The sequence below is a fragment of the Mustela putorius genome, unplaced genomic scaffold, assembly GCF_011764305.1.
Source record: "Mustela putorius furo isolate JIRA1106 unplaced genomic scaffold, ASM1176430v1.1 tig00000592_pilon_pilon_pilon, whole genome shotgun sequence".
Lineage (NCBI taxonomy): Eukaryota > Metazoa > Chordata > Mammalia > Carnivora > Mustelidae > Mustela > Mustela putorius.
The window spans coordinates 6,554,421-6,567,315 of record NW_025421426.1 but is presented as its reverse complement, the minus strand read 5'-3'; positions in this window follow the sequence as shown (position 1 = coordinate 6,567,315).

Below are 12,895 nucleotides of genomic sequence, written 5' to 3'. Positions count from 1 at the left end.
TAGCAAAGTTGTGGTTACCAGCGGACTACGCCTGCCCCATGGACCACAGAGGGAGAGGGGTGTGTGTGTGTGTGTGTGGGTGGGTGGGTGGTAAGTTTCAGGAAAAGTAAAGAGGAGTGTTCACTATGCCCAGACCTGTATTACAGGCTTTGGGAGACATGCTGTAAGGGACAAAGACCCTCATCTTTGGGTCATTTAAGATTAAGTCAGAGAAACAAGATGTCTCTGAAGACACTTTAGCAGCACGGCAGGCCTGTCCTAGCTGCGTGTCAGCACCCCCCAGGAAGTTTTATTATCTGTCTTTCCAAAAACTGAATTGCGAATGCAACCTCAGCCAAGGGCTGATATCCCTCCTCAGCTTTGGGGATGACCCAAGACTTAACCCACCAACATGAAAAAACAAACAAGCAAACAAAAATGGGTAGCATTTAGAGAAAGTTGAAAGAACTCTTGTATAAACTGGAGATGGTAATATTGCTCCACTTCCCACAGGACCAGGAGCCTGTACTATATAAATGTGTCATGGGGAGGGATGCTTAATTAAGACTGGGGGTGAGAAAGCTTCTTCTTCTTTTTTTTTCTGGTGATTTCTTTTTTTTTTTAAATTAACATATAATGTATTATTAGCCCCAGGGGTACAAGTCTGTGAATGGCCGGGTTTACACACTTCACAGCACTCACCATAGCATATACCTTCCACAGTGTCCATAACCCAACCACCCTCTCCCTACCCGCCTCCCCCTGGCAACCCTGTTTGTTTCCTGAGATTGAGTCTCTTATGATTTGTCTCCCTCCCAATCCCATCTTGTTTCATTTATTCTTTTCCTACCCCCCAAGCCCCCCATGTTACTTCTCGACTTCCTCATATCAGGGAGATCATATAATTGTCTTTCTCTGATTGACTTATTTCGCTAAGCATAATACCCTTTAGTTCCATCCACGTCGTCGCAAATGGCAAGATTTCATTTCTTTTGATGGCTGCATAGTATTCCAGTGTGTGTGTGTGTGTGTGTGTGTGTATACACCACATCTTCTTTATCCATTCATCTGTTGATGGACATCTAGGTTCTTTCTATAGTTTAGCTATTGTGGACATTGCTGCTATAAACATTCAGGTACACGTGCCCCTTCAGATCACTATGTTTTTATCTTTAGGGTAAATACCCAGTAGTGCAATTGCTGGGTCATAGGGTAACTCTATTTTCAACTTTTTGAGGAACCTCCATGCTATTTTCCAGAGTGGTTGTACCAGCTTGCATTCCCCAGAGAAGGCTTCTTGAGCAGGTATCACTCCAGTGGAAACTTGGAGGCTGAGTGGGAGTCAGGCAAAGGCTAAGGGAACAGCAAGAGGAGATGGCTTGATTAAAGCACTTAGGAGAGGGCTTGGCATCAGAGAAGGAGGAGGGACTCCTGGGAGGTAAGGCAAAGAGTCAATTATGGCAGTGAGGGAGGGGAGAAGGTAGGCTGGGTGGCCACTAGGGGCCGGGGCACGCAGGGACTTGTGCTGAACTGCACTGGGAAGGTGGACAGGAGGACAGAGCCATATTATTAGCCCCAGGGTACAGGTGCCGAACTGGTGCCGAAGGAGAGCTGTGCATTTATGTGAGCACAGGAATGGCTTCCTGAGCAGCCAGTGGCTCAAAGACAGGGCCAGGGTAGGGGACGCCTGGGTGGCTCAGTGGGTTAAAGCCTCTGCCTTCGGCTCAGGTCATGATCCCAGGATCCTGGAATGGAGCCCCGCATCAGGCTCTCTGCTCAGCAGGGAGCCTACTTCCCCCTCTCTCTCTCTCTGCCTGGCCCTCTGCCTACTTGTGATCTCTGTCTGTCAAATAAATAAATAAAATCTTTTTTAAAAAAAGACAGGGCCAGGGTAGCTACTGGGTAAACCGTGTGATGACTCTGGATATGATTTAATCTGTTCAGGTCTGTAGCTAAAAAATTCAAGTTTTCCAAAGGGTACCTGGGATGGCAAAACTTGAGAAGCCCTTTCCACGGAGTTTAAACAATTCACAAAAGAGACAAATTCTGATGTGTTTGTGGTTTGGGCTCAGACAAGAGGTGGAAGAGAGATTAGGATTTGGAAGGTATTACAGGTACCCCCTGAGCTAGGTGCTGAGGAATGAATGGGAGTTCACTAAGCCAGGACGGGAAGGAAGACAGGACGGACGGAGAGCACAGCAGAGGCAAGGAAGGCAGGGTGCTCTCAAAGTGCCCAGTGGGTATCAAGAACAGGATGGGGGCGCCTGGGTGGCTCAGTTGGTTGAGCAACTGCCTTCGGCTCAGGTCATGATCCCGGACTTCCAGGATCGAGTCCCACCTCTGGCTCCCAGCTCCTTGGGGAGTTGGCTTCTCCCTCTGACCTTCTCCTCGCTCATGCTCTCTCTCACTCATTCTCCCTCAAATAAATAAATAAAATCTTTAAAAAAAAAAAAAAAGAATAGGATGGAAAGGATGTGAGCTTAGGTTCCTAGAGGAGAGGGGCAGGAGACCGTGCTGGGCAGCTCAGCTGGACAGAGCTGCCCAGACACGGAGACCAGCAGGATCACATGTCTCCTAATAATATACTGGGATCGCCTCCCTGCTCTCTCACCCCAAGGGGACTAGAGCAAGGCATTTGGGGCCCTTCCCCCTCTTCCTCACACAAAGACATACCTTTTGGGGAGGGCAAGGTGACAGATGGGGGAGACTGATCCTGAAATCCTATCCCCAGTCCCTGGGTCAAGAAGCGCTTTCCCCAGCGGGCTCCAGCCCTGGTCTGCTGCTGAGACAGAAGACAGAAAACTGTTTTTCTCCTTCACCTGGCCTCAGGTGGACGGGATAGGAGCCAACCAGAGTCCTCTGGAGACAGCTCTGACTGTGGGATCAGCCCTTAGAGGACACAAATGAAACCCGATGTGACATGAAAGATGGTAGGAGGTGGCCAAGTGCTGATCATATCAGGTAAACTCCTTGGAATCAAAGAAAGGGAATAAAGCTTTTCTTGTTTACTCTCTTTTTGCGTCCTGGTTCAGTGCTGGGCCCCTAGGGGTCTGTGGGGGGCTCTGGGACGGGTAATCTAGCCTGGGAGGCAGGCAAATTTCCCAGCCCACCTTCACTTTTTGACATTTTTTATTGTTGGGAGTCACATCCTCAAGCAAATTGTTGGGCACACTTAGGGAGCAGCCCCGTAAAGGCTCTACAAAGAGCTAAATGCTCCTGGGAGTGACGTTTAAGACTGTCCTTACGCAGGAGTCTGTGATCTAGACGGAGACAGGTAAAGCCTATTTCCGTCAACTGTGAACTTGTTAAGGAGCAAGGCACTAGTCAAAAGCATCCTGACTGTTGTCTCTGGAACAAGCAGACAGTGGGGCTCAATCCGTCTACACGTCCTCTCACTCGGGATCCTTTCAGTTGTAAGTATTAGAAACCCAGCTCAAGATGGCTTCAGTGATGGGACGCCTGGGTGGCTCAGTTGATCAAGCCACTGCCTTCGGCTTGTGTCATGGTTTCAGGGTCCTGGGATCGAGTCCCGCATCAGGCTCCTTGATCAGCAGGGAGCCTGCTACTCTCTCTGCCTCTGCCTGCCTCTCTGCCTGCTTGTGCTCGCTCTCCCTCTCTCTCTCTCTCTCTCTCTGACAGATAAATAAATAAATAAAATCTTAAAAAAAAAAAAAAAGATGGCTTTAGTGAAAGTAGAATATATTGATTCACAGAACTGAGAAATCCAGTTCTGGGATGACGTCAGGTTGGGCTGGATCTAGGGGTCAGCCAATGTCATGGAGGTTAGACTTTCTTCCTCCCCATCACTTATCCTGTGTCCTTGGTGTTGACCTCTTTCTCAGGTGGGATCTGTAGGATCTTACTATGTGGTGGCGCTTAATGGCGAAACTCCTATCTCCAGCAACAATGGGTGTTTTGAACAGTTAGAGCAGAAGGTGCCTGGACTGGATCTTGCTGGACGGGTGTGGGTCATATGCCCTTCCTGGACACAATCACTAGCCAGGGAAGTGGAATGTGCTGATTGGCGGTGCCTGGTCCCATGTCCATTTCACATTTGTTACATGAGTAAACAAGAAACGCTAGAGAAAGTAATACAGTATTTTACATTTGAATACCAGAGCAGCTAGAATGATTCTCTCTAACACTGCTATGGGATCACTTCACTCCTCTGCTCTGAGCCTTCCATCCCCCTCAGAACAAAAGCCCAAGTCCTTCCAATGGGCTTTAAGACCCTACATGATCTGGACCCCTGCCTTTGCTGACTCCTCCCCCAATGATCTCCCTTCGCTCACTGTGTTCTAGCCAAGCTGTCCTCCCTCTGATCCACACACAGGCTTCAGTTTCCTTGTTACTAAAATGGGGACACTTGTAGTAGACATCTGACACTGTGCCTGGCCAGCTTTCCCCTTTTCCTTGCAACTTGGTCACTTGCATGTGTTTCATGCCCCAGATCCGGAAATGGACCTGTGACTGGCCAGAGTGTTCTAGTGGCGTTCCAGAACCAATCACAGTCATTGGTTCAGGGATGGGCGTGAGACCCAGGTCAATCTATTGATATTCAATCCTGAAACTTTCATTAGGATTATTAGAAATAAAAAGCTCTCTTTATGCTGATGTTGTTAGAAGGATAATATAGGCATTGAACCACCAGAGCTACCACATGGAAAGAGAGTCTACTTGAGAAATAGCAGGAAAAGCAGAGCAGTGATGGAGGGAGAGGAAAACTGAATTCTAGTGATATCTTTGAGCCCCTGGATTCAGCCATGCCTGAATTCCACTAGACTTTTTAGTTACATACTTTGGTATGTAACTTCCCTTCTTTGCTCAAGCCAGCTGGAATTGGATTTCAGTCACTTGTCACCAAAAGATCCTATGTCAGAGCTGCTGTTTCAAGGGTTAAATGAAATTGTAAACTATAAAGTGATTAGTACAAAAAGCAGACATTATTACTAGTAGCATATGATTCCGTCTTCTACATGCATATTTAAATCTTCTAAAACTTTCACTTAAGGAACAAATATTTAAACTTCTGTATAATCGGAGCTGATACTTACTTGGTACCAGTGCACCTACACAGATTGTTAAAATACCGAAATGCTTCTGCAATGGGCACCCCAATGGGCTCCCCATCTTCCAAGTACTCCGTGGCTCTCCAAGATTGACTCAACTCCTCTCTTGGGACCCTCCAGCCCATCCTACAATCTGGCACCGAAAGGGTGACTGCCAGGCCTGGCAGGGGTGTCCTGCACCTTCTCTGCCTGAGGCTTCCTCCATGCCACACAATTTTTAGATCACCTCTGGGTACGTCTATTAACTCTTCAATAGGCACGCACTAAATGGTAACACTGAATTATCAACAGCTCCACAAAATAAGAGCCGCACCCTCCATTCCGTGAATCCCCGATTATTGTTGATTATTGTTAACTGTGTAACCTCCTCTGAGCCAGAGACATTATTTTGCACAGCGATGACTAAGCAGGCACAGGCAAGGGCCAGGTCCTGTCTTTCTCTCTTCCTGTTACCTCGTGGAGCACCTTCCTTCATTTCCACATCACGGTCATATTTGTCATTCTCTGTGGCAATCTGATATTCCTTTGTCTTAACACACTGCGGATGGCCTAGCCCTTCCTCCACGGTGGGACATGTGGTCCGTTTTTGTTCAGCTTTTCAAATTTTAAAAACGCTCTCTGTTGGAAATTGGTTTTCCATGTGGTGCCCATCTTTGTGGTAATAAGCAACGGATTTCCTTCCTGATTCAAACTTCAGTTTTGCAAATCACACGACACAGTTTAACTTTTTGTCTGCAAATGGTTTTTGTTGTTGCTCTTTGAAATAAGAATCCATGTGCTCGATTGTGTAATGCTGCCCTTTAATAAATTATTTATTTTGACCCTAAGTCCATAAAGGATTTAAAGTGGTTTTATAAAAATACGTGCAAGATGAAATCAATAGATGAGGGAGTTAGGGAGAAGAAAAAATAAGGAGCAGTCTATCTGATAAAGCATCGACCATAGCTCCCGGTCAGAGAGACCAGAAATAACAGTGGCCTCAACAACTTAGATGTTTCTTTTTCTCTTACATAAATAAAATCTGGGCGAAGGAAGTCTGGAACTGGTGTGGCAGCTCCACAGAATTGAGAACAGAGGCTTTTTCTAGCATCCCATTTAATTTAATTACCCTGAGAATGTGGCTTCCACCCTTAAGACCACTTCATGGTGCAAGATGGCTACAGGAACTCCAGCAATTGCAGCCACATTCCAGGTAGCAGGAGGAAGGAAGGGAGAAAACCCTGTAATCCCAGTTTTCTTTAAAGAGCCTCTTAGAACTCCTAGCCCCAAACTTCTATTTATAAATCATTAGCCAGGATTTAGCCCTAGCTACACAAGGGACCAAGAAATGTTGTCTTTTGGCTCTGCACAGTGTCACCCCAAATGAAATTGGGTATTTTTCCTAGTCGGAAAGAAGGGAGAATAGATAACAAATAGGCCACTAGTAGTTATCCCCACAGGTGAGAAAATAACGCTGGAAGTTCATCTGGTTCACAAAACTGCTTACCACAGACTTTTCAGGGGCCTGGCATCCTAAAGACACTAGCAGAAAGGAATCCACGCCTAATGACTCATCTTCTCCTGTACAAGGGTTAGAAAGAAAGAAAATCTACCCACAGGTCTTCATGAGGAAGATAAGAGACGTGGTAGACAATATCTTTTTTTTTTTAAGATTTTATTTATTTACTTGACAGAAATCACAAGCAGGCAGAGAGGCAAGCAGAGAGAGAGAGGAAGAAGCAGGCTCCCCACTGAGCAGAGAGCCCGACGCGGGGCTCGATCCCAGGACCCTAGATCATGACCTGAGCCGAAGGCAGAGGCTTTAACCCACCCAGGCGCCCCGGGACAATATCCTTGACAATATTCCTGCATTAATGGAACAATTGGATTCTGGGATTTGTTTCAAAACTTAGGGGTAAGGGGGTTGGGTGGGAGTGTACTAAAACCAGATGGCCCATGAGTTGATAACTGCTGGACTAGGTGATAGAGACATGGATGTTCTCATATGTTTCCCCTTACTTTTCTGTATGTTTAAAATTTTTCCACACTAAAAAAAAAATTTAAACTTTGCAATAAATCCTTTCCTACTATTGCTTTTCAAAATCTTCCTTTAATAAACTTGCTTTAAAGCTTAACTGACAGGCAATTTCTATCACAACTACTTCCTCATCGTTTTTGGCCTTTTTAATCTACTTTCTATACTTGTTAACTGATTTTTTAATGGCTCTACTGAGAGGTAATTCACACGCCATGAAGCTGACCCTCTTAAAAGTGCACAATTCACTGGTTTCTCAGAGTCATACAACCATCACCACAATTTATTTTTAGAGTTCTTTCATCACACCCCAAAAGAAACGTCATATCTTGAAATCAGAGAGGAAGACAAACCATAAGAGAAATCATCGGAAACAAACTGAGGGTGGCTGGGGGGAGGGGCAGGTAAGGGGAGGGTGTAACTGGGGGATGGGCCTTAAGGAAGCACGCGATGGAATGAACACTGGGTATTGTATGCAACTGATGCATCCCTGAACTCTACCTTTGAAACAAATAATGCACTATATGTCAATTAATGGAATATAATTAAAATTAGAAAAAAAAGTGTCATGCCTACTAGTAGTCACACCTCATTCCCCTTTCCCCACCCCCAGCCCTAAGAAACCACTCACCTACTTTCTGATTCTACGCATTTACCTTCTGTAAATTTCATAAGTGGAATCATACAGTACGTTTTGTGTGTGTGACCAGCTTCTTTGCCTGGCGTACTGCATTTAAGGTGCATTCGTGTTGTAGCATACATCAGTACCACGTGTCTTTTTACAGCCAAAGAACCCTTCATTTTATGGATAGACCACGTTTTGTTTCTCCAATCAACAAATGATGGACATTTTGGTTGTTTCCAATTTTTGGCTACTGTGATAAGGCTGATATGAACCTTCATGTACAAGTTTTTTGTATGATGCATATTTTTACTTGTCTTGGGTATGCACCTGCGGGTGGAAACGCTGGGTTAAACGTTAGCCCCGTGTTCCGTTTTGTTTTGTTTTTACTTTTTAAAAAAACTTTTTATTTTTTTAAAGATTTTTTTCATGTATTTGACAGGGAGAGAGACAGCGAGAAAGGGAATACAAACAGGGAGAATGAGAGAGGGAGAAGCAGGCCTCCAGACAGCAGGGAGCCCGACGTGGGGCTGGATCCCAAGACCCCGGGACCATAACCCCAGCGGAAGGCAGACACTTCATGACTGAGCCACCTAGGTGCCCCACCTTTTTTTTTTTTTTTTTTAAGATTTATTTATTTCATTTTAGAGAGAGTGAGCACAAGTTAGGGAGCGCGGGCAGAGGGCGAGGGAGAAAGAATCTTAAGTAGACGCCACGCTGAGTGTGGAGGCTGACATGGGGCTCTGTCTCACCACCCCGAGATCAAGACCTGAGCTGACATGAAGAGTCAGATGCTTAACCACCTGAGGCACGCAGGCGCCCCATGTTTAATATTTTGAGGAACTGCTGATCATTTCCCAGAGTGGCTGCACCATTTTATGTTCCCACCAGGATTGTACAACAGTTCCAACCTCGCGGTAGCTTCACCAAACTTAGGACGGTCTGCCATTTTTCTTTTCTTCTTTTCAAGATTTTATTTTCAAGTAATCTCTACCCCCAGTGTGGGGCTCTAACTTACAACCTCGAGATCAAGAGTCACATGCTCTCCAACTGAGCCAGCCAGGTGCCCCTGTCTTTATTGTAGTCATACGAGCAAATGTGAAGTAATATACCTTGTACCTTTGATTTGCATTTCCCTGATGGCTAATGATGTTGGTCATCCTTTAACATGCTTACTTGCTGTTTGGAAATCTTCTTCGGAGAAATGTCTATGCAAATCCTTTGCCTACTCGTCCATTGGTTTATTGCCTTTTTATTGTTGGATTGTAGGTGTTTTTTGTTTGGGTTTTTTTTGTGTGTTTTTTTAAAAATATTTTATTTACTTATTTATTTGACAGACAGAGATCACAAGTAGGCAGAGAGAGAGAGGAGGAGGAAGGCTCCCTGCTGAGCAGAGAGCCCAATGTGGGGCTCGATCCCAGAACCCTGAGATCATGACCTGAGCTGAAGGCAGAGGCTTTAACCCACTGAGCCACCCAGATGCCCCGGATTGTAGGTGTTTTTAACACGTTCTGGATACAAGTCCCTTATTGCTATCTGATTTGCAAACATTTTCTATCATTCTGCAGCTTGTCTTTTCACTCTCTTGAGGGTGTTCTCTGAAGCACAAAAGTTTTTAATTTGGATGAAGTACAATTTATCTGTTTGTTTCTTCAGTCATTTGTGCTTTCTTGGTGTCATCACTATAAAGACTTTGCACCACCTGAGGTCACAAAGATTTTCTTCAATGTTTTCTTCTAAGAATTTTATAATTTTAGTCCTGACTTTTGGGTTTTTGGTCCATTTTGAGTTATTCTTTGCATATGGCATGAGGAAGTGGTCCAAATTCATTCTTTTGCATGAGGATATCCAGTGGTCCCAATACCTCTTATTGAAAAGATTGTATTCTCTCTCTAAGATAAATACATAAATAAAAATTAAAAAAAAAAAACAAAAAATAAAGAAAGAAAGAAAAGAAAAAATTGTATTTCCCCACTAAATTGTTTCGGCATCCTTGTCAAAAAGCAACTAACTAATAATTGTAAGGATTTATTTCTACGCTTTCAATCTATTCCATTGATTGGCATGCTTACCCTCATACCAATATCACACTGCCTTGATTACCATAGACTTGTACTAAGTTTCGAACTCAGGAATTGTGAGCCTTCTAACTTTGTTCTTTTTCAAGGTTGTTTTGGTTATCATGAATCCCTTGCATTTCCACTTGAATTTTAGGATAATTGAAAAGCAGCCATCTAGGATTTTTATAGGAATTGCTTTGAATCTGTAGATCAATTTAGAGAGCATTGACCGCATAACAATGGTAAATCTTCCAGTGCACCTGTCTTTCCACTTGCTTAAGTGTTCCCTGATTTCTTTCAACAAAGTTTTATAGCTTTCAGAAATACAAGCTTTGGGATGCCTGGGTGACTCAGTGGGTTAAAGCCTCTGCCTTCAGATCAGGTCGTGATCCCAGGGTCCTGGGATCGAGCCCCGCATCAGGCTCTCTGCTCGGCGGAGAGCCTGCTTCCCTCTCTCTCTCTGCCTGCCTCTATGCCTACTTGCGATCTCTATCAAATAAATAAATAAAATTCCCCCCCCCAAAAAAAGAAATACAAGCTTTGTAATTCTTCTATATATTTATTCCTAAATGCTTTATTCTTTTTGATACTAATGTAAGTAGAATTTTTACTTAATTTCATTTGCAAAGTTTTTATTGGTATTTTATAGAGATTTAATTGATGTTTACATCAGTCATATCCTGCAAACTTGCTGAATTGCTTTATTAGTTCTAACTGTTTTTAAATGAATGCCTTACCATTCATAACATACAAGGCGATGTCATTTGCAGGTAGAATGGTCTTACTTCTTGCTTTCTAATCCAGATACCTTTTTTTTTCTTAACTGAATGACCCAGCTAGGATGTCCAGTACAGTATTTACTAGGTGTGGTGAGAGCAGATAGTCTTATCTTATTCCTGATCTCAGGTAGAAAGCGCTCATTCATCATTTTTAAAATTATTTATTTGACAAAGAGAGAGAGCACAAGGAAAGGGAGTGGGAGAAGGAGAAGCAAGCTCCCCTGCCAAGCAGGGAGCCTGATGTAGGAGTCTATCTATCCCAGGATCCTGGGATCACGTCCTGAACTGAAGGCAGATGCTTCATCGACTGAGCCACCCAGACACCGCCCATTCTTTCATCATTGAGGAGGAGGTTAGCTGCGGGGGTTTTTGCAGATGTTCTTTATTGGGTCGAGGAAGTCCCTTCTGTTTATAGTTCATTTAGTGTTTTGGGTTGGTTTGTTTGTTTTATCATAAAAGGCTGTTCGATACTGTCAAATGCTTTTTCTGTACCTATGGGATGATCACGTGGCTTTTATCCATTAGTCTGTTGATATGGTTCATTATATTAATTGATTCTTGAACGTTAAGTCAACTTTGCATTCCTAGGGTACATTTCTGGCGTGTAATCCTTTTCATATGTTCCTAGATTCAGTTTGCTGGTCTTTTGTGGAGGATACTTGCGTCTGTATTCATAAGGCTATTACTCTGTAGTTTCCTATCCTGGTGACGTCTTTGTCCATAACTTGGACCACTCAGCAGCATGTGACACAGTTGCTTACTCCCTACCTTTCTATTTTTAATTGTGGTAAAATGCACAGAACATAATATTTACCATTTTAGCCCTTTTTAAGAGTACAGCTCAGTGGCCACTAAGTGCATTCGCTCTGTTGCAAACCCATCACCACCATCCGGCTGCAGAACATTTTCCTCTTTGCAGACTGAACACGGTCGCCATGACACACTCACCCCCTCCCAGCCCTTCACACCCAGGAATCCACTTTCTCTCGGTGGGTCTGACTACCCCCACGGAGCTCCTAGAAGTGGAATCATATAGTACTTACCCTCATCTGAGTTGTTGCACTCAACAGAATGTCTTCAAGTTTCATCCATGTTGTAGCCTGTGTCAGAATTCCCTTCCTTCTTAAGGCTGAATAATATTCTATTGTAGGTATCTACCACACTTCCTATTTTTGCATTTATCTATTACTAGACACTTGGTTGCTTTCACCTTTGGGCCACTGTGAATAATGTTGCTATGGGGGGCGCCTGGGTGGCTCAGTCAATAAAGCATCTGCCTTTGGCTGGGGTCATGATCTCTGGGTCCTGAGATCAAGCCCCACGTGGGGTTCCCTGCTCAGCGGGGGAGTCTGCATTTCCCTCTCCCTCCTGCTTGTGTACTCTCTCTCAAATAAATAAATAACTTAAAATTAATAATAACATTGGGGCGCCTGGGTGGCTCAGTTGGTGAAGCGACTGCTTTCAGCTCAGGTGATGATCCTGGAATCCTGGAATCAAGTCCCCCATCAGGCTCCCACCTCCACGGGGAGTCTGCTTCTCCCTCTGACCTTCTCCTCTCTCATGCTCTCTCTCACTGTCTCTCTCAAGTAAACAACAAAAAATTTTTTTAATAAAATAAAATTAACAATAATGTTGCTATGAACACGGGTGTACAGGTGTCTGTTCAAGTCCCTGCTCTCAGTTCTTCGGGGCAGATGCCCAGAAGTGGAACTGCTGGGTCATCGGGCAGTTTCTATGTTTAATTTTTTTGAGGAACCACCGCGCTGTCTTCTTAGCAGCTGCACGTTTTACATTCCCACCAACAAGGCACGAGGATTCCGGTATCTCCACATCCTCACCAATACTTCGCATTTTCTTCTTTTTTTAAAAACAGCTTTATTGAAATGTAGCGTCCATACCATGAAATCGCCTCATTTTAACTCTACAATTCACGGATGTTTGTGAAAGGGAGAGAGTTGTGCAGCCGCTACCACAGAGCTAGAACATCGCCATCACCCTGAGAAGAGCCCTCAGACCCATTTTTTTTTTAAAGATTTTATTTATTTATTTGACAGAGATCACAAGTAGGCAGAGAGGCAGGCAGAGAGAGAGAGGAGGAAGCAGGCTCCCCGCTGAGCAGAGAGCCCGACGCGGGACTCGACTCCAGGACCCTGAGATCATGACCTGAGCTGAAGGCAGAGGCTTTAACCCACTGAGCCACCCAGGTGCCCCGCCCTCAGACCCATTTGCTGTCCCTCCCCACCCCTCTCACCCCAGCCCCAAGGGACACTAATCTCCTTTCTCTGTCTACACATCTGCCTTTTCTGGATATTCATATCAATGGAATTGTAGGCTTCAAGCTGTAAATGGACAAGTATTTTGCTCCTTTTAGC